This window comes from Pogoniulus pusillus, chromosome 18 (genome assembly GCF_015220805.1).
Source record: "Pogoniulus pusillus isolate bPogPus1 chromosome 18, bPogPus1.pri, whole genome shotgun sequence".
NCBI classification, from domain to species: domain Eukaryota; kingdom Metazoa; phylum Chordata; class Aves; order Piciformes; family Lybiidae; genus Pogoniulus; species Pogoniulus pusillus.
Window position 1 is genome coordinate 18200506 of NC_087281.1, and position 19660 is coordinate 18220165.

Below are 19660 nucleotides of genomic sequence, written 5' to 3' on the forward strand. Positions count from 1 at the left end.
TGCACATAACGAAGCTTGAAATACCCTTTATGCTTGAGTTCTAGAGGCAAGCTCTATATTGGTTGGCAATGCACAATTTTATTGCCTCTTTTTTGGCCAGAAGCCTTTTAGCACTCTCCCATTTCTCTAGTAAAAATTAATAGTACTAACTGCCACTTCTTTTATCATTAATTTCTGAATCAACACAAAGTATTGCTATAGCAACAAATCCTTTCAAACTTCGCTGCAGACAATTAGTAGGAGCATTCAATCTCAATACGTAATAAGCACAATAGTAAGGACTATTCAAAGGATTAAAGAACTTTTAGACAGGAGTAATGCAAACACTCAAAATTGTCATGAAAGAACAAACCTTGAAAATTTCTGGAATGATTTTTTTTTATTAATCATCTCCAATTGCTGTATGAAAGTGCTTAGTTGCTTCTAACAAAATAATTACAGCTCACTGTCTCCTCAGAGATAAAATACATCTCCCCGTGGAATGTTCTGCAGATTTTTCTCTCTGATAATGATGTTTCGCCATAGACTGCTGCATCTTCTCTCAAAGAATGACTGCCTTCAGTCCTGGTGGTGGATGTGTGGGGAAAACCCAAAGCAGGTTTCAGGATTAGCTGAACATCAAACATTGCAAATGTAGGAAGTCAGAATTAAATAGATCTTTATCTACTTTTTTGTTGATAGCCTTTCAGTGATATGGATTGCTATTGACACTGTCTGCCACAACAAGCTCCTGACAAAGCTGGCAGCTTGTGGCTTGGACAGATTCACTCGGAACTGGGTCAAGAACTGCCTGGAGGGCTGGGCACAGAGAGTGGTGGTGAATAGTGCCACATCCAGTTGGCAGCTGTCACTGGTGGTGCGCCTCAGAGATCAGTGCTGGGCCCCGTCCTGTTCAGTATCTCTGTTGATGATCTGGACCAGGGGATTGAGTCCACTGTTAGTAAGTTTGCAGATGACACCAAGCTAGGAGCAGGTGTTGATCTGTTGGAAGGTAGGAGAGCCCTGCAGAGGGATCTAGACAGGCTGGATGGGTGGGCAGAGGCCAAAGGGATGAGATTTAACGAGGCTAAGTGCAGGGTTCTATACTTTGGCCACAACAACCCCAAGCACTATAGGCTGGGGACAGAGTGGCTGGGGAGCAGCCAGGCAGAAAGGGACCTGGGGGTACTGGTAGATAGTAGCTGAATGCGAGCCAGCAGTGTGCCCAGGTGGCCAAGAGAGCCAATGGCATCTTGGCCTGCATCAGGAACAGTGTGGCCAGCAGGACAAGGGAAGTTATTTTTCTCCTGTACTCAGCACTCAGTACACACCTTGAGTGCTGTGTCCATTTCTGGGTTCCTCAATTCAAGAGATGTTGAGGTACTGGAATGTGCCTAGAGAAGGGTGGCAAAGATGATAAGAGGCCTGGAACACAAACCCTATGAGGAGAGGCTGAGGGAGCTGGGCTTGTTTAGCCTGGAGAAGAGGAGGATCAGGCCAGGCCACATTGCTGTCTACAACTGCCTGAAGGGAGGTTGTAGCCAGGTGGGGGTTGGTCTCTTCTCCCAGGCAACCAGCAACAGAACAAGGGGACACAGTCTCAAGCTGTGTCAGGGGAAGTCTAGGCTGGATGTTAGGAGAAAGTTGTTGGCAGAGAGAGTGATTGGCATTGGAATGGGCTGCCCAGGAAGGTGGTGGAGTCACCGTTCAGGAAAAGCCTGCATGAGGCACTTAGTGCCATGGTCTAGTTGCTTGGTGAGGGCTGGGTGCTAGGTTGGACTGGATGATCTTGGAGGTCTCTTCCAACCTGGTTGATTCTGTGATTCTGTTTTCATTTTACCTTGTCTGACTTGATAACAAGCAGATGAGAAGTTTCCCATATATGCACAGACACAGATCAGGAGGTGTAAGAGGTGTGGAAGTGTTAAATGTCTGAGTAACATTGGAATAAAGTGGAACTGTCTCTGACTTCAAGTCCATGATTTGTGTTACTGTTTGTGATAGATTTTGAGGTACTGAAAGCTTGTAAAGTTTTAGGGGAAGCTATGTTATCTGAACATGTTGATTGTAGCAGAAGACAGCTGTGTGAGATGGAGGACTAAGGACAGGTGAAGAGTAAACCCAAGAAAACATCAAATTAAGGACAGTTAAGGACATGGAGGTAGTTAAAGGAGGAGTAGCAGGAAATAAGTCTGAAGGTGGTATCCCGGGAGCCTCTGACTCTTGCAATCATTCAGGATAAAGAAAAGAACAGGAGAAGGAGGGTGAAAGAAAAATGCCACCCAACTCAATGCTAAGGGAAGAACATGCCTGAGTCAGAGATCCTGGGAAGGATGTGGTGAGTTTCTGGAGAAGAAAGGTCACTGTGTGGACTTCTGCTTCACCTCATGCAGTGAGTGGCTTCTTCATAGTGCTTCACTAGATGTTAACACTGGCTTTTCTGTATGTTATTAGAAGTGTGTTTCGTTATGTGTAGCACACCCACTATGCACCAGCCCTTCTCTGGTTCCCCTGGCCAGACTGTTAGCTTTGCAAGTGCTCATTATCAGATGGCAAATGCTGAAAATGCAATTGCATGCAAGGCCAGAGTTCTGCAACTTTCTCCTGTTAGAGCCCCTCTTCGTGGGAGCCCTCTAGAGCCCTTTGCACAGTGTCAGGCGCAGTTTTCAAGTGGTCAAAGCATGTAGTCTCTCTTCAAGTTATCTTTTTGGTTGTTTGGTTTTTAGTGTAGTCTTCTGGCTTTAAGTGGGAAATCTTAAAGAAAAAACTGTAATAAAAGATAAATGATAATTGCAAAAGCCTATAGTGAAGAAATGCTGAGTGTGTTTTACTTCCAGGATTCTTGGAAGAAAAATTATCCCTGGGGTATTTATGTATGTAAATATCTTTCTAAAATACCTATTGCAGAAAATGTCTTCCAATGAATAGAGAATGAGCAAAGTCACCTTAACAAAATGTCTCTTAAGGCAGACTGAAAAAAAGAGAAGAATTGGAATCCAATCTTGAGTCTGGAGCTGCTGAGGTAAATCAAGAGAAATTTAAATCTAATGAGGAGGCTTGGTTGGTGGATAGAGTTGATTATTTCAAATGTCTTTTTCTAGTTACTGTTTTGTATAAAATTACTTTAGATTTCCATCAGAAAGGATGGAAAAGTTCACTGTTAAAGGAAAGTACAGAATTTCTTTGGAACTCAGGAAAAAGATGATCTCCAGTGTCTGAATTAAACATAAACCAGCAAACAGAGAATGACCTTACAAACACTGAAAGAAACGAAAAGATCTATGTTAAAGCAGGCAGTTAAAGGGCTAACCTCTAAATATGTTTGGAACAGAAGCTAACAGGCCTACAACTGTTAGTAGAGGGTTGTGCTGTAGAAGATAGTTGCTAAAAATAATGCTGCACAATGCAAAAGGAACTATTATAAATAGAAGAGCTATGAGAATATTTTGTAGCTCCAATTCTGGAAACTGCAGTTCAGTAGTTACTGGCTGGTGACAACATGACAGGCAGATGTGTTTGTTCTCCTTTTTGATGGCCTTAAACTGAAGTGTGATTTACTTTGAGGGTGGCAGAGCACTGGAGCAAGCTGGCAAGAGAGGTGTTGGAGTCTCCTTCTCTGGAGACTCTCAAAGCCAGCCTGGATGTGTCCCATGCAATCTGATTTGGGTGAAACCGCTTTATCAGGGTGTCTGGGACTAGACAATCTCCAGAGGTCCCTTCCAACCCCTGCCATTCCATGATTCTATGATAAGGGAATATCAACAAAACTGAAGATAGTGTTTGACTTTCCTGCTGATAGACAGTCATGGGTCTGTGCCTCGTGTTGTCAGTTTTTTTGCTTTTCAGTCTCATACATGCACTTTCCATTGAAAAAGACAATGTCTCCTGAGATTTCCAAACCAAAAATATTAATGAGTGTGACTTTTCCTTCCATTCCATATCTCTATTCAAAAAATTCAGTTGTTTTGTGAAAACAAGTGCATGGAAGGTAGAGATACTCGTGAAGATGAGCTGTACTTTTCAGAAGCAGCAGACGGTGTTTATGCTGTTCACTACTGAGTCAGTAATTTTCATTTTCACTCAACTCAATGAAAGCTGTGTTTGTTTGCCAAAGGGAATGCTAAAGAGGCAAAAATGTGCAAGCAAGATTGCAGAAAGGTTTATAAAAATAGTAATAGGTTGGTTGTGCATCTTTGAAAAATGGTAGGAGATTAAAAATGCAACAAACTGTGTGTAGTGCATAGGCAGGCTCTAAAGACTAATTGAAAGGTTTCTAAGATGTGACCACTTTCTGCTGCAGTTTGTCTAGGAATATCTGAGTTTTCTGCAATTATGTTAACTTGAATGCTGCCAGCTTCAGCTGGATGTCATGGGTAGAACTTAAACTGAATCACAATTTTATATGAATTTGGATGCAAAACTGGTTTGGTCCTTTAATGTCCAAACTCTATGGGAATTGATGATTTTTGTTTGTGGTGCTATCAAAATTTTAGATTCATACCTAGTGATCAAAGATATCAGATACCTGAGGGGAGGTTGTAGCCAGGAGGAGGTTGCTCTCTTCTCTCAGGTGGCCTGCACCAGAACGAGAGGACACAGCCTCAGGCTGTGCCAGGGGAAATTTAGGCTTGAGGTGAGGAGAAAGTTTGGACAATGAAAATTGTGTTGTGTTTTTTCTTCTGCTCAGTTTTACTTGTGTATTTTCATTTTTTTAAAAGTTTTCTTGTAGCAGCAGTTCAAAAGTCCTATCCTTGTTTTCTACTAAAGTTCTTAGCCTGTTAATGAGAATTTTAGATGTATGTGGCCAGTTGGTCTTGTTTTGGCCACAGATACGTAGAGTGTACGTGTGCAAAACCTACTTCAAGGCTTGTCCTAACCAATTTAAGCAAGTTGAATGGAAATAAATATCCTCAGACTATTTGCAGCAGTTAAATGATATTAATTTAAATGAGATTAAAGCTTTAATATGCATTGCTATTCTCATATGAAGATAAGCTCTAAGCAATATTCTCCTTCTGATCTTAGTTTAGAGTAGCAACCAAGCCAGAACCCTTCATTTGAGGATTACTATTTCCTTTCTGAATTTCTAGTCTCATCTACTTTTAGAATTAGTTTTTCCTCTGTTATTCTTCCAAATGTTCTTCTTTGTCTGTTATTTATGAGTTCAGTTCTGATGCAGTGATCTGCGTATAAATTAAGACCTTTCAGTTTTGAGAGTCATGGAAATGGAACAAATGCTTTAAGTAGCTAGTTAAGCACAAAATCATAAGAACAGAGATTGTTATCCATGGCCTCACTTAGTCAAAATTTGAATCATTGGGGAGACTTGAGTAAAAGGGCACACATGGGCTAGAGTTGAAGTTCTGCAGATGAAAGCCCAATTGTGGTGTGTATGCATGAAGGTTAAAGTCATGTTTTGAATCATCTTGTAAGAGTGAAAGGTCCTTGGTATAGTACTGCTGTCCTATGAATAGGGTTAACTGTGGATCTGTGAAGCTTTGGCATTTTATCTGAACTGCAAAATTTGGACAGAAAAGTCCCCACTGAAAGCTAAATAAAATCTAGAAACTTTTATCAGTTCAAGAAGTTTTCAGTAGCTTTAACTTGATGTTTCAATGATACTAATAGATTGCTAGGCTGTGTTATTTGTTAGCAAGACTTTTACCTTGCTACTAAATCCTTACTACCTGGATTTAGTGATGTGTCAAGTCCACTTGAGCTGTTATCATGGATGGGATATCATGTGGAAATGGCTTCAGCAATAATGTAGTGCAGAAAGCTTTAAAATAGATGAAAGACTGCATGTAGCAGAATATTTATACTTTCTAAACCATCTGATTTTTACCTCAGTTGATGATCACATAAAGTTAATTGCAGTTTTTGATTTGTAGAAAAAACAAGTAATTAAAATGTGAAAATTACTAATAAGACTGTGCTGTTACCAAATGACAGAAAGGTGGATGTGTGCAGTGTGTTTGACAGAAAGGCTAACTTTACTTTTGAAATTGCAAATACGATGTGCAAACAACATTGGGAGTGAGAGATTGTAACATTTTAGCCTGAATTGCTTAGTGGAAAGAAACATGGGCTAGCATCTGGGTGGGTAAGAATTAACCGTGTCCCATGGCCTCACATTTACTTGGGTCAGTTTGTAGCTCCTTTAAAGTAATCTTATCATAGAATCAACCAGGTTGGAAGAGACCTCCAAGATCATCAACCTAGCACCCCGCCCTGGCCAGTCAACCAGACCATGGCACTAAGTGCCTCAGCCAGGCTTTTCTTGAACACCTCCAGGGATGGTGCCTCCACCACCTCCCTGGGCAGCCCATTCCAATGCCAATCACACTCTGTGAAGAACTTCCTCCTAACATCCAGCCTAGACCTCCCCTGGCACAACTTGAGACTGTGTCCCCTTGTTCTGTTGCTGTTTGCCTGGCAGAAGAGACCAACCCCCCACCTGGCTGCAACCTCCCTTCAGGTAGTTGTAGACAGCAGTGAGGTCCCCCCTGAGCCTCCTTTTCTCCAGGCTAAACACCCCCAGCTCCCTCAGCCTCTCATAGGGTTTAAAGCACTACAATATTTAGTGTAAATATTACCGACTCAGAAAACTAAATTCTTCAACTCAGGCAGCAGATGGACCAAATACTGTCTGATTTTCACTGAGTTACTTCTACAGGATTTCACCTTTGCTGTCCCTATTAATCCTCTCTAGTCAAAATTCAGACAAAGGAGATGAAGAGAGCTATCTAACCCCAGGTAGGCTGGCCACTCGAGAATTAAAGTCTTGTAGTGGGGAGGAACTGGCGAAGTTTAAAATTTTGTGCCCCAAAATTTACTTTATCCTGTGGTCAGCTAGAGGCAGTAGTTTGGAAGTGGGTTTCTGATTTCCCAGCTGTCTCTTAAAGCTTTATCTTGAAGCTGTTTGCTATTTCTGAGGCTGCAGTATGTTTCTCACTAAACTGTATGGCTGTAGTAGTCAGAGATTTCTGCTGCCTGGAATGCTGAAAAACCTGTGAATACTAAGTCAGTACTACTGTGTGTAAGTATGGCATGTTTCACCAGTAACATCAGCTGCAGTCAGAACCATCAGTATGTCATGGGACAGAAGAGAATCATGTATCTTGGGGAGAAAATGAGTGAGGTATATATGATTGAGGACTCTGGCAGTTAGGAGCACTGGTACAGGAGAAAGAAAGCAGGATTAGGATTGGTACTAGAAGATTACAGACTTTCTTTATACAAAGGTATGGTATTTTAAATCATGTAAGATGTCAGAAATGAAATGTTTTCTCCTTTAAGGTGAGGGTTAGTACATTACCAGGCAGTTTTCTAGCACATGTTGAGCGTAGTGCTGAATTGGGTAGATTTGTCAGTGCTCTTGTGCTCAGGAGCTATGGCTGTAATCGAGGTGGAAATAATTCCTCTGTGTACTCACACAAATTGCTGTGGTGTGAGTGCTGGGGTTTTTTGTTGTGGCTTTTTTTTCTTCCTGAGTCTGCTCTGTGCAAAAGATATTCATGTGCTTGACCTCAGTTGCAGACCACTTCTGCACTGAAGTGTGAAAACATGGACAGCTACTGTCAGACCATCGCAGTCCATTAATTTTGCCTTAATTATGCTTTGGCCCATGATTAATACAGGTCATTGCTGCCTGGTCACATTGCAGATCATGCTGAATATTGCACAATGACAAGTACAACTCCTCTGAGTAATTTTGACTCCATGGCTTAAACAATCATTGTTTAAATAAGGTAAGGAAAATGTTTACTTTAAAAATGTTTCCAAGAAGCCCTAATCCCTTCTGGGGGTAAATGGAAGAGTTTCTGCTATGAAATTACTGTAGAAATCAAACAGGTTGAATACCAAAAAGGAAACAGAAAAGGTAATTTTAGAGTGGCATGGTAAAGACAAGGGGTAATGGGTGCAAGTTGCTGCTGGGGAGATTTGGACTGGATGCCAGAAAAGATTTCACCATTTGGACTATTAGACACTGGAATAAACTCTCAAAGGAGGTAGTAATTTCCCTACATTAGACAGTTTGAAGACCCATTGTGACAGGGTGCTGGATCATCTCATTTAAACTATATTCTTACCCTGAAAGGTTGAACTGGGTAGTATTTGAGGTCCTCTCTGACTTGATATTCTGTGAACCTTTGAATAAACTGTTCTGCTTTCTCAGCAAGTGACAATGTATCTTTGCATGGCATTATTTGCTGTTTGGCCCTAAGACTGAGTGGAAGGTCTTGGCAGGTCAAGAGGCGAGTTGATGAGGAGTGTTTTCAGGAGAAGGCTTTGGATTGGTAGTGCTTAGAAGAGGGCTAGCTCGATGCCTGCATATCTGCTAAACTCATTGTGGTAGGAGCATCACAGAAAAAGGAGGAGGAAGTTGCTAGCTTAGGATAGATCATTCATTCACCATACAAGGTAGCATCACATGCTTTGTTTCAAGGAGTTTTGAATGCCGTGGTAACTTTCCTGGATGCTCCTCTGAACATCAATTCTTGTTTTTCATTGTCTGTGCTTTATGGTTATGCTTTGTGTAACCAGCTGACATCAACCTGAGCAAGAACTGCAGCCTTGCTGTCATATCCTTCTTCCTCAGCATGCATCCCTCTTTCTCTCTTAAATTCCTGTTAGATGTGTTCCTCCTCTATGTGTTTTATATCACATAGTATAGCTTCATTGAGAGGGTTCAGTGCCTGTGTCTCATGAAGGGAAGAGTTGTATGTGGATGACTTGGGAGTTGTCTGTCTTGTAGCTGTGTCCTGTGCTGTCACTATAAAGACTACTGAACAGCTCATCAAGTGTTACACTTTTTGTTAGGGTTTTCAGGGAAACCACTGCTTTGCCTGAAAGTGTTTGACTATAAAGTGCACAAATACTGGAGCTACCTCAGAAGTAGCTGGGCTGTCTGTACAGCAAGGGAAGGAGCACAGCTGAGACTGATATTCCCTATGCAAATCGTTCCTGATAATCAAAGTCTTTGCAAAAATCTCTGCCAGGGGAAACAATATAATTTCAAACTTGAATATGTTCTTTGGAAATGTATGCTTGAACCCACAGGTTTGATTCCCTGCTGCCTCTGAGTGGAGTTTGACCTGTGTGACAATTGCAAATCCTGTGCATGCACTTGTCTTCCAACTGAAGTTTGTATTTACATGCCTATTCCTATCTGGTTGAGTATATCATATTTGTTTGACAGAAGATTATTCACTTCAGTCTCTGTTTTGCCAGGAAAAAAATCTTGGAGCAGTAATAGTTCAAATTGCACCCCCTCTGAATTAAATCTTTCAGGCTCACAGTTTTGTTTAAAAGGCAAAAGGTTTCTGCTCCTGACTTTTTTGTCTGTTTGTATAAGTTGAAGCACTTCAGGACATAAAGCAAATTATTTTTTTTCCTTACAAAACCATAGAAGAAAAATAACTACCTCCCCCTCCCAGAAAAAAAGCACCAAACCCCTTCACTATTACAGGAGTTTGGCAGGAGCTTCCATAAATGGTGATTGTTCTTCAGTTATAATGATTTGTACATACATGTGGTATGCCTTCAGCAGCCTAAAATTCCCTCCCTGTCACGTACATTTATGTGAGAGGTTGTTTGCTTGTGGGACCAGGTGATAGCTTTCTTGCAGTAATACACAAACGTGAGTAGGAAAACAGCTTTCTTTTCCTGCTGATTCCTACAGCATTACTTTTAAAACGATGGAACAAGTCAAGACTAAATTGTCTGGGCATATATGTGTACTTAGGCTGCTATAGGTAGAGTAGCTGTATGTCTTAAACCATTTTCTCACTCCTTTTATATAAGGGTTTGCAAGAATATGAAAATTGCACTAATTAGTTTGCAAATAATTACTTCCTACCAAAAGGCAAGGAGATTAACAACAGAAAACTCTCCCTGAAGATATATTCCATATACAGAGTCTTCATTAATGTGACCACAGAAGCTGTTCCATTCTCATGTACATGTGTGCTTCATTGCTTTGTCTCAGGGAATTTTGTTCTTGTGTGGAAGTAAACAAAAATGTTCTCTCTTTGCTATTTTAAGCAACAAGTGGAAACTTTCATGGGTGAAACAAAGAGTTGAAATGTAAGCTGAAACATTGTTTGAGTTCAATTTTGTGGTTATAAACTGCTTTTGTAAGAGTTCACTGTAGCTTCATTGACTCTTGAATATGAGTGTGACTGCAAAACACTGCTAGCATTTCCCTCGGGTAACAGGATGGGGTGAATGCTTGTCTGGGGAGACTGAGAAGTTGGCAGCCTTCACTCTTGCAATCAAATAGTTGGTTGACTTCTGTGATGGGATCTAAATAACGACAAAAGCATTTTACTGCCTGCTGTATTTTGTGTTTCATTCACCTGCTTTTTGATCTCTTCTAGACACTTAATGCATTTATGGTCTAGGAAAAAAATGTGGTCTCACTCAAACCTCTCTTTGGGTGGTATTATACTATAGGTGTGTCCTTTCATTCAGACTTGCAAAAAATTGCCAGGTGTTGGCTTCTTACCAGCTGTCAGAATAAACAGTGACTAAGCATATGCCTCTTCTCAACTCCTGGTTTTCATTTGGCTGAAGGTAGGGTGCCTGCCATTGCCTCTTGTTTGGTATGCAGCACTACTGCAGAGATACAACAGTGCTAGAGATACTAATTGGTGGTAGGAGAGTTGTAAAACAATCATATGAATCTCACAGTGATAGCTGCATACTGAATAGTGGTTTTTTGGGTTACAGTGTAGATCTATTAGAAGTAAGTTGAAGACCCTCTTGATTGTCAGGTGCTTGACAGAGATGAAAGACACTGAAATCTATTTAAAAGTTGGTCCCCCGTCCTTTATTGGCAGCATGATTGAGGAAAATAGGTCAGCAACAGAACAATAGGACACAGTCTCAAGTTGTGCCAGGGGAGGTCTGGGCTGGATGTTAGGAGGAAGTTCTTCACAGAGAGAGTGATTGGCATTGGAATGGGCTGCCCAGGGAGGTGGTGGAGTCACTGTCCCTGGAGGTGTTCAAGAAAAGCCTGGAAGAGGCACTTGATGCCATGGTCTAGTTGGCTGTCTAGGGCTGGGTGCTAGGTTGAAGTGGATGATCTTGGAGGTCTCTTCCAACCTGGTCGATTCTATGATTCTGAATTTTCAATGCATTTTCTTGAAAAGCTGGATAGTTTTACACTGCATATTTCATTTAGAATATGTATGCTCTTGAGTATAAAAAAAATGTAGCTTTGAGAAACAGAATACAGTAATTTGAGAGACATTATTGTGTGATGGTTTGGGTGTTCCCCACCCCCCCACACTCTGGAAATCACCCACTCTAGACTCAGCTGGCTTTGGGAATATGAGTGAAGCTTATTATTTACAGCTTAGCACAATATACAAGCAGATATTTACAGTATATACAGTTATATACAGAAATATACAAGATAAAAGGTAATACAGAAACACAACAGCCCTCCCAGAAACCTGAGTCCCCAGGAGGGGCTCTCAACCACCCCTGCACCTTCCCCCTACCCCTCTCAACTTTACCCCAGTCCCAAGGAAAAATGGAGGTTCAATCAGGAGGTTAGGAAGCAAAGTGGATTAGTGAGAGAAATGGAGGGTGAGGTTAGGGAGAGAGATGCAGCTCAGAGCTCCCCAGCAGGAGAAGTGCCTTATCTACGTTTTGATTCTTCTTATACATCTCAGCAAGCCTATGAGGGAAGTAGACATCACCATTGTTTTCCTTTCACAGCCTGTAGTCTAGTCCTTCTCACCAAAACATTCTAGCCTGCTTCAAACTAGCACATAGTTTTACTATTTTGGAAATATATAGTGGAGAAAAATAATGTAAGATATCTTGTTTAGAAATTCATGCTTTTGATTTAGTGGATTGGTTTCCTGTGAAATAGGAAATGAATTATGACAGCTTAGGAGCTTGATGGGAAAACTTTAAAATGCTGATGAGAATTTTAGCCTTACATTAAGACTGTGGCCAACATCTAGAACTACCTCTGAAGGTGCTTTTGTTAAGAGACAGCAGGTTTGTGTAGTTTTCTAGAAATTACACTAAGTATTTTCAGTGATACTTTCAATTTTTTAAAGACTTTTGAGAATTTTCATTTATTGGATAGAAGGGAAAGGACATACTTGCACTTTGTGCTTGTTCAGTGGCTCCAGTTGTGTCTGTGATCTAATGTTAGTCTAGTCGACTTTCTTGGTCTGAAATACTTCTTGGAAGAAATGATATCCTATTTTGATATTTTCTGGAGGGTGAAATGGATATGTTTAATCAGAAAAAGTAGAATTAATGAGGTCAGTTTAGCTGAGACTGACATTTTAATCTAAGTAAGTAATTTGTGGTGAGTTTCAAGGGATGCTATGCTGCCTCCCATACAGATGTTTTTTTGTCTTTATAATGCATGGCAGTTATGAGCATGCTTTGTGGCCTGACTTGTTCAGAAATCAAAGCTGATCCAACGTGATGAGTCTCTGCCATTTTCTAAAACCTGCTGATTTTGTAAAAGTTGTTCTTCACTTGTGCTCTTTGTTTCCCAATGCATTCTGGAGGTCAATTCATCTGTAACATTCTCAGTTAGTCCACTCTGTGCCTAGGTAGAGCACTTCAGCAAACTAATGGGAAGATCAGGTTAGCTGCCTGGTGAGTGTGGGGCAGACTGTGGATGTAGTCTGCCTGGACTTCAGCAAAGCCTTTGATGCCATCTGCCACAACAAGCGCCTGGCAAAGCTGGAAGCTCGTGGCCTAGACACATTCACTCTGAAATGGGTCAAGAAGTGGCTGGAGGGCTGAACCCAGAGTGTGGTGGTAAATAGTGCCTCATCCAGTTGGCAGCTGTCACTAGTGGTGTTCCCCAAGGATCAGTGCTGGGCTCAGTCCTGTTCAGTATCTCTATTGATGATCTGGACAAGGAGATTGAGTCCAGCATCAGTAAGTTTGCAGATGACACCAAGCTAGGAGCAGGTGTTGATCTGTTGGAAGGTAGGAGAGCCCTGCAGAGGGACCTAGACAGGCTGGATGGGTGGGCAGAGGCCAATGGGATGAGACTGAACAAGGCCAAGTGCAGGGTTCTACACTTTGGCCACAACAACCCCAAGCAGCGCTACAGGCTGGGGACTGAGTGGCTGGGGAGCAGCCAGGAGGAAAGGGACCTGGGGGTACTGATAGATAGTAAGCTGAAGATGAGCCAGCAGTGTGCCCAGGTGGCCAAGAGAGGCAATGGCATCCTGGCCTGTATCAGGAACAGTGTGGCCAGTAGGACAAGGGAGGTTATTCTTCCCCTGTACTCAGCACTGGTCAGGCCATACCTTGAGTACTGTGTCCAGTTCTGGGCCCCTCAATTCAAGAGAGATGTTGAGGTGCTGCAACATGTCCAGAGCAGGGCAACAAAGGTGGTGAGGGGCCTGGAACACAAACCCTATGAGGAGAGGCTGAGGGAGCTGGCGGTGTTTAGCCTGGAGAAGAGGAGGGTCAGGGCAGACCTCATTGCTGTCTACAACTGCCTGAAGGGAGACTGTAGCCAGGTGAGGGTTGGTCTCTTCTCCCAGGCAACCAGCAACAGAACAAGGGGACACAGTCTCAAGTTGTGCTGGGGGAAGTCTAGGCTGGTTGTTAGGATGAAGTTATTGGCAGAGAGAGTGATTGGCATTGGAATGGGCTGCCCAGGGAGGTGGTGGAGTCACCATCCCTGGAGGTGTTGAAGAAAAGCCTGGATGAGGCACTTAGTGCCATGGTCTAGTTGATTGGCTAGAGCTGGGTGCTAGGTTGGACTGGATTATTTTGGAGGTCTCTTCCAACCTGGTTGACTCTATGCCTTGAGTAGTGGATTTTGGGCTGTCTGCATGATAAGGGCCTTATCTGTCAGCCATATAGGGATGCAGACTGCTACTCCCCACTGTCTATTTTAGTATTACTTTTCCTTTGGATGATTCTGCTTTATGCCTCTATTTTCAGGGTTTAGTAAAAGACTGTGCAGCAGAACAAATGATCACCTAAAGTGTAACTCAAACAGAGTTCAGTGATCTATCTAAACAACTTTATACATTGCTTGTGAAGTGACAGAGGCTGAAAATGTCTTGACACTCTAATATTGAAAAGCGAAACAGCATGTGGAGGGCTGCATACACATTAGCACTAAGTGGTTTAGGAAGGAAGGGCTAAGCCAAAAAATAACTGCAGTGAGTGAGTGTGAACTGGAGGGAAAAGCATCAATAGGCTTTCTGATTGCTGGCCTTTCTCTGGAAGTTGAAGGGAAGCATTTACCTCCTTGACTTTTCAGAGTTACTAAAGCTTTAGCTGGTCCCAGCCATCCCTGAGATTGCTGGCTGCCCTGGGAAGGGCTTAATAAGAGGTGGTAGAGACTAGTGCTGAAAGGTCACCCCAGGTTGTACAGACGGGAGGGAAGGTCACACAACTTGAAACCATGTGAAGACCCTGGGGATCACATCACCTCCTTAAGGAAAAAAGACTTAAGCTCAGTCTTCTGTAACAGCCTGGAATTTTTTAGCTTGTTCATTTGCTGGGGAGGTGACTCTACTGACTGGAGGGCATCAGAAGCAGCACATCTTTTGCAGTCTGTTGGCCCTTGCTGGGAAGGGAGAAGCAGCTTCTGTTCCTTGCTTCCAGGACAGGTTATGCATCATTTCTAGTGAGTCCTCATATGAAATACATAAGCAGTCCCAGAAGCAAAGCATCAAAGTTGGGAATGTGCTCATCACTTCATTGCATTAACTACATTTAACAATAAAGCATATGCTAAGTGGATTAAGAGCAGGCTGCCATCTCAAAAGCAGCTCTTCAGAAGAAGCCTGGCCATCTCTTCAGAGCTTAAAACATATTTTAATGGTGTAGAAACAAAGATGAAATCATTGACAGTTAAGCTGTCTATACATGTTGATCAAAGCAGTAAACAGCTGTGACAGTGAAATCAAAGCTGTTACACAGTTGAAGCTGTAGTTAAAGGTGTCCCTGCTCACTGCACGGGAGATGGGATTAGACCACCTTTGAATATCCTTTTCAACCCAAAGCATTCTATGATTCATTGTTCTATACAGGCATTGTATGACAAGGAAATTTTGGTTAAAATGTAGTTCAGTAGTGTTGCTTTGGTTAGTGTTGCTCTTGGACAGATTCTTTAAGTCTGTCCAGTATGGTGGTGTGATCACAGACCACTTGCTTTTTCCCCTTATGTCCTTGTAACACATCATTGAATTAAATTCATAGAACACTATACCTGAAGGTGTTTAAAAATAGACTGGATGAGGCACTTAGTGCCATGGTTTGGTTAATTAGAAGGTGTTAGATAATAGGTTAGATCTGGAAGATCTTTCCCAACCTGCTTAATTCTGTGAATTGGTACTATTGCCACAAAACAAAAGCAACAAACCTGACCTCATTCTGGAAACTCATGATACAGTTTACATCTAGACTTCTTTTTGCCCTGGATTTGTGTCTTGAAAATGATGCTGGAACTCCTCCCATGTCATCATTTTTTTAGAAATGGTAAAAAAAAATGTTCTCTTTGCACTGTCTATTGATATTTCTAAAAAGTGGTCATTGGAGTATTTTTGTAAGCCTTTGAGTACTGTTCATTGAAAGGATTTACTCAGAATGTTTCTTCTGAAATAATAGCTTTTTGTGGAAGTTAAGCTCTCCAAGCTTATTTTGTAGTGTACCTGGATTTTGTATCAGAGCTCTAATTTCAGTTATTTGAAAAGAAGTCTGGAAATTTGAAGTGGGGAAACACTGATTTGATGAGATCTAAGAATATGTGGGAAGATGCATTTTATTATTTGTGCCTCCTCCCTCTTGCTTTAAGAAATTGTGTAGCAGAAGTGCCTCTCCATAATACTAGATTGTCATTGTTGAATGGTAGTACAAAGGAAGACCTAACCAGCACTCTGATCTAAACCCTTATTGCCCTGCTTCAGAAGAAGTGAAGATAATGGCACATTAACCTCAATATGCTGGTTGTTTTGGGGAGCTCAAGGGGAATAACTCTTTCACCTTACACTAATAGTCACAAGATGTTTAATTTAAAGTTTCCTTCCAAGAAATAGTGATTAATTTGTGTATTAATGCCTAAGCAAGGAGTCAAGTTGTGTAAGGCTTAAATAATTTATATTCACTTAAGGATTCAGGCAAGAAAGATCCCCTGTGCTTTAATACCACAAAAATATGTTAAAAATTTAATGAGATTTAATTAAAAATGCTCATGTCTCTTGCTTCTGGTGTTACCATGGCAGTAAACTACTTGGCTAAAGAATCTTTCAGTAATGTTAGTTAGTAGTAATAATAATGTGGAGACTTTAGTTTTTTTATGTGTGGTTTTGTTTGTTTGTTGCTGTTCTTTCTCATTATAGCAACTTAAAGTGGGAATAGCAGAACACTCTTGGTTTGTATCCATAAGTGATGCCCTTTTTCTCCACTGGATGTGCACAAATACTGGCAGGGACTCTTCCTTCAGCCCTGAGCAGCTGGAAATGACCACAGTCTGTCTCATGAAAGACATGGAGTTCTTCAAGAAGAAAGCTTTGGTTTACTTTCTCTTCATCACTTCCCATTTAGTGTCTTTGAATAGATGGATGGGATTTGGACAAGTGGAAAGAAAGCATCAAAATGTAGCTGCCAGCTTTGTTTGCATTGTATTATTCAAGGAACTCCTTAAAAATAAGGAATGAATAAAACCAATTTGAGTAACGTTAGTTCAGTAGCTGTTTTGAATATGTTAGTACAATAGAATTCCCCCAACATGAAAAGGATGAAGGTTGTGACTGTTAACACTCAGTACTGATCACATGGCAATCTTAGTGGTCTCTGTACTCTTCTATCCTGTGAAACAGAGAAAGATAAAGTGAAGGAGGGGAAAGTAGGGCCTGTGTGCACCTCATGGTTTGTTCTGTCATGATGCTGCTAATTTCTGTGGATTGTCTTTGGTGTTTTCTGGGTTTTTTTTGTGTGTGTGTGGTGGGTTTCTTCCAAGTCCAAGAAACAGTATTGAAAGGAGACTTCATAGGATTTTAAAATGTACTACTTCAAAAATATTCTCCCCCGCTTCTCCCTCACATGTAGTGCATTTCCAGAGATCAGTACACGTGTGTGGACAAAAAAAAAGTTATACTTGTCTTATTTTCTGCTTAACAGTTAAATCTTTTCCTGATGGGATAATTGTGTTAGGTCCTTTTATGTGCCTTTTTTTCTGGTTGTCTGATTTTCTAACTGTCTGCACCATGAATTTCTTGAAGTTCCTGCATGGTGAAATGCTGAGAGAAATCTTGTGGTATCGTGGATTTGGATGGTAGTAAGGCAGAACATCAACATCTCAATTTTCTCAAGTATTCTGTGTTGCTGTTAGGAAAAACACTCTCAGAGAAAGTTTCCAGTTGGCTTATATGAAGATGTTTGCAATGCTCCCACCTTTCAAACATTCATTTCCCCAGTGAACATCTTAGAATTGAATTGATCTGTACATGACTATCTCTGTGAGTCTCCTAATGATTTTGGCTTTACAACCTTTAGGTCTGTGGTGCTGCTGCTGCACCTGCTAACACACTTACTCCCCTGTTTTGCAGATGGCTATCTCCCTCTCTGTCTCTTGTTGGTTAAAAGCAAAAGAATAAAGGCAACAAAATATTTGCCTGGTTGTTGTGTTGAGTTGCTTATCTATGGTGATATACCATCATTGATAAAAGATGAGAGGTGGGGAAGGCAAATCACTTCCTCCTTAGCATAAAAGCTTTTAGTAAATGGATGGCAGGGTGGGCTGGGAGCCAGGAGACTGGGTACTCATGTCTCTCTCCTGCAAACTGAGGAGGTTGGTTGTTCTGGGCAGTTCACATCCTTGTTGACCCAAGCTTCTGGTCTCATTTTTAATGTTGATGTAACTAGCATTTTGTATATATTTAACTGATGCTGTACTTAATCATTTTAGTGCATGTTTGAAACAGAGTTAAAATCTCAGCTATTTATCACACTTTGATCTCAAAATACTTCTGGCACAAATGTGCAAAATACATATTCAGTGGCATTTCTTAACATCTGATTTCCTTAGTAGGGCACAGTTTTGCTTCAGAGATGTGCAAGTAATTCAGAAACCATGTTGGACCTGACACTGTCCTGTGGCAATACAAACAACACTACTACTGGCCTAGAAAAGTCTGGGCAGAAAGGATGTGGTAAGGAAAAAGAAACAAAAAAGTAATTCTATGTGAACTGCTAGCTGTGAACATCCTCAGTAGTCCATAGTTCAGCCAGCCACATTGTCTGTTCTTCTTGCAGCATCTCCATTACCATGGGAGGCAGTGAGACATAAAATCATGTTTTTGTATCCTCCTGATCAGTGATATGAAAAGAATAGCATGGAATAGTTATTATGAATGCTGTAGTAGCATATGCAGTACTCTTGTGCCTGTGCAATATGCATTTTCTTGTTAGAACTTTCGAAGTGTATCTTCCCACTCCTCTTCACCCAATTTGCTATATTAAAGATGTCATGGTAATAATAGAAGCACTGATGAAATAAATTAGGGGTGGATTTTAGCAAAAGGGTTTTTTTTTGTTCAGATGGTAGTCCTACTGCTTGATCACTTGGCACTTTCTGCCACATGCTGTTGCTTAAAAGCAATTAGAATTAGTGAGAGATCTGCCTGAATGTGGTGCCTGTTTGTGTTTTGCTTAGCCAATAGCCGTTTGCTAGCATGCAGTTAAGAACAACAAATCCAATATCAATTTCTTACAAAAGGAATGTAGCACTTGAAATATCTTTGCTACTAGCTTTGTATAAAAGATCAAAAACCTGTTTGATTTTATTTGCATATTTGAGACTGAAAAATGGGATTTCAAAGCACAGGAGTACAACCGCTGTGGTGATGCCTAGACATGATGGTGTGTGAGAACCAGTACCCTCATTTAGGGGGGAAAAACACACCCAGGGTTGGTGACCCAACCACCTCTTTGGGCAGCCCATTCCAATACCTGAGCACTCTTTTCATGACAATTTTTTCCTAATGTTCAGTCTAAACCTACCCAGTCACAGCTTGAGGCCATTCCCTCTTGTTCTATCACTAGTTACCTGTGAGAAGAGACCAGCACCAACGTCTCCACAACATCCTTTCAGGTAGCTGTAGACAGCAGTATGGCCTTCCCTTAGATCCTCGCTTTCAAACTAAGCAGCTCCAGCTCCTTCAGTCACTTTTCATAAGATTTATTCTCCAGGCCCTTCACCAGCTTCGTTGCCTTCCTCTGCACTTGCTCCAGTGCCTCGACATCCCTCTTGTAATGAGATGCCCAAAACTGAACACAATACTCAAGGTGTGGCCCCATCAGAGCTCTGTACAAGGGCGCAATCACCTCCCTACTCCTGCTGGATGCAGCATTTCTAAGACGAGCCAGGATGCCATTTGCTTTCGTGGCCACCTGGGCATACTACTTGCTCATATTCAGCTACTTATTGCTTAGAACCCCCACATCCCTTTCTGCTAGACAGCTTTCCAGCCACACTTTCCCAAGCCTGTAGCTTTGCTTGGGGTTGTTGTGACCCAAATGCAGGACCCTGGCATTTGGCTTTGTTGAAGCTCTTCCTGTTAATGTTGTAAGGCAAAGGGAAAAAACGTATTTGGGGGGATCTTCAAATTGCAGATGATTTGCTTGAAAGGAGCAGAGTGAAGCATGGAACAGGGGGGCATGTATA

General features: G+C 41.5%; 1 protein-coding gene across 8 annotated transcripts in view; it reads left to right on the forward strand.

Annotated features, from left to right (window-relative positions):
• Positions 1–19660, forward strand: part of CHRM3 (cholinergic receptor muscarinic 3) — a 251612-nt gene that overhangs the window by 5678 nt on the left and 226274 nt on the right. For 2 of the 8 annotated variants that reach the window (XR_010305585.1, XM_064158607.1), the window contains exon 1: positions 2195–2371. The exons of 2 other annotated variants lie outside the window; for them this stretch is intronic. The gene's annotated coding sequence lies outside the window, so the exon portion shown is untranslated. Of the gene's footprint in view, positions 1–2194; positions 2372–2886; positions 3002–19660 lie in introns of those variants that run through there. 4 more of the 8 variants (XM_064158609.1, XM_064158610.1, XM_064158606.1 and 1 more) reach the window with 3 other exon arrangements.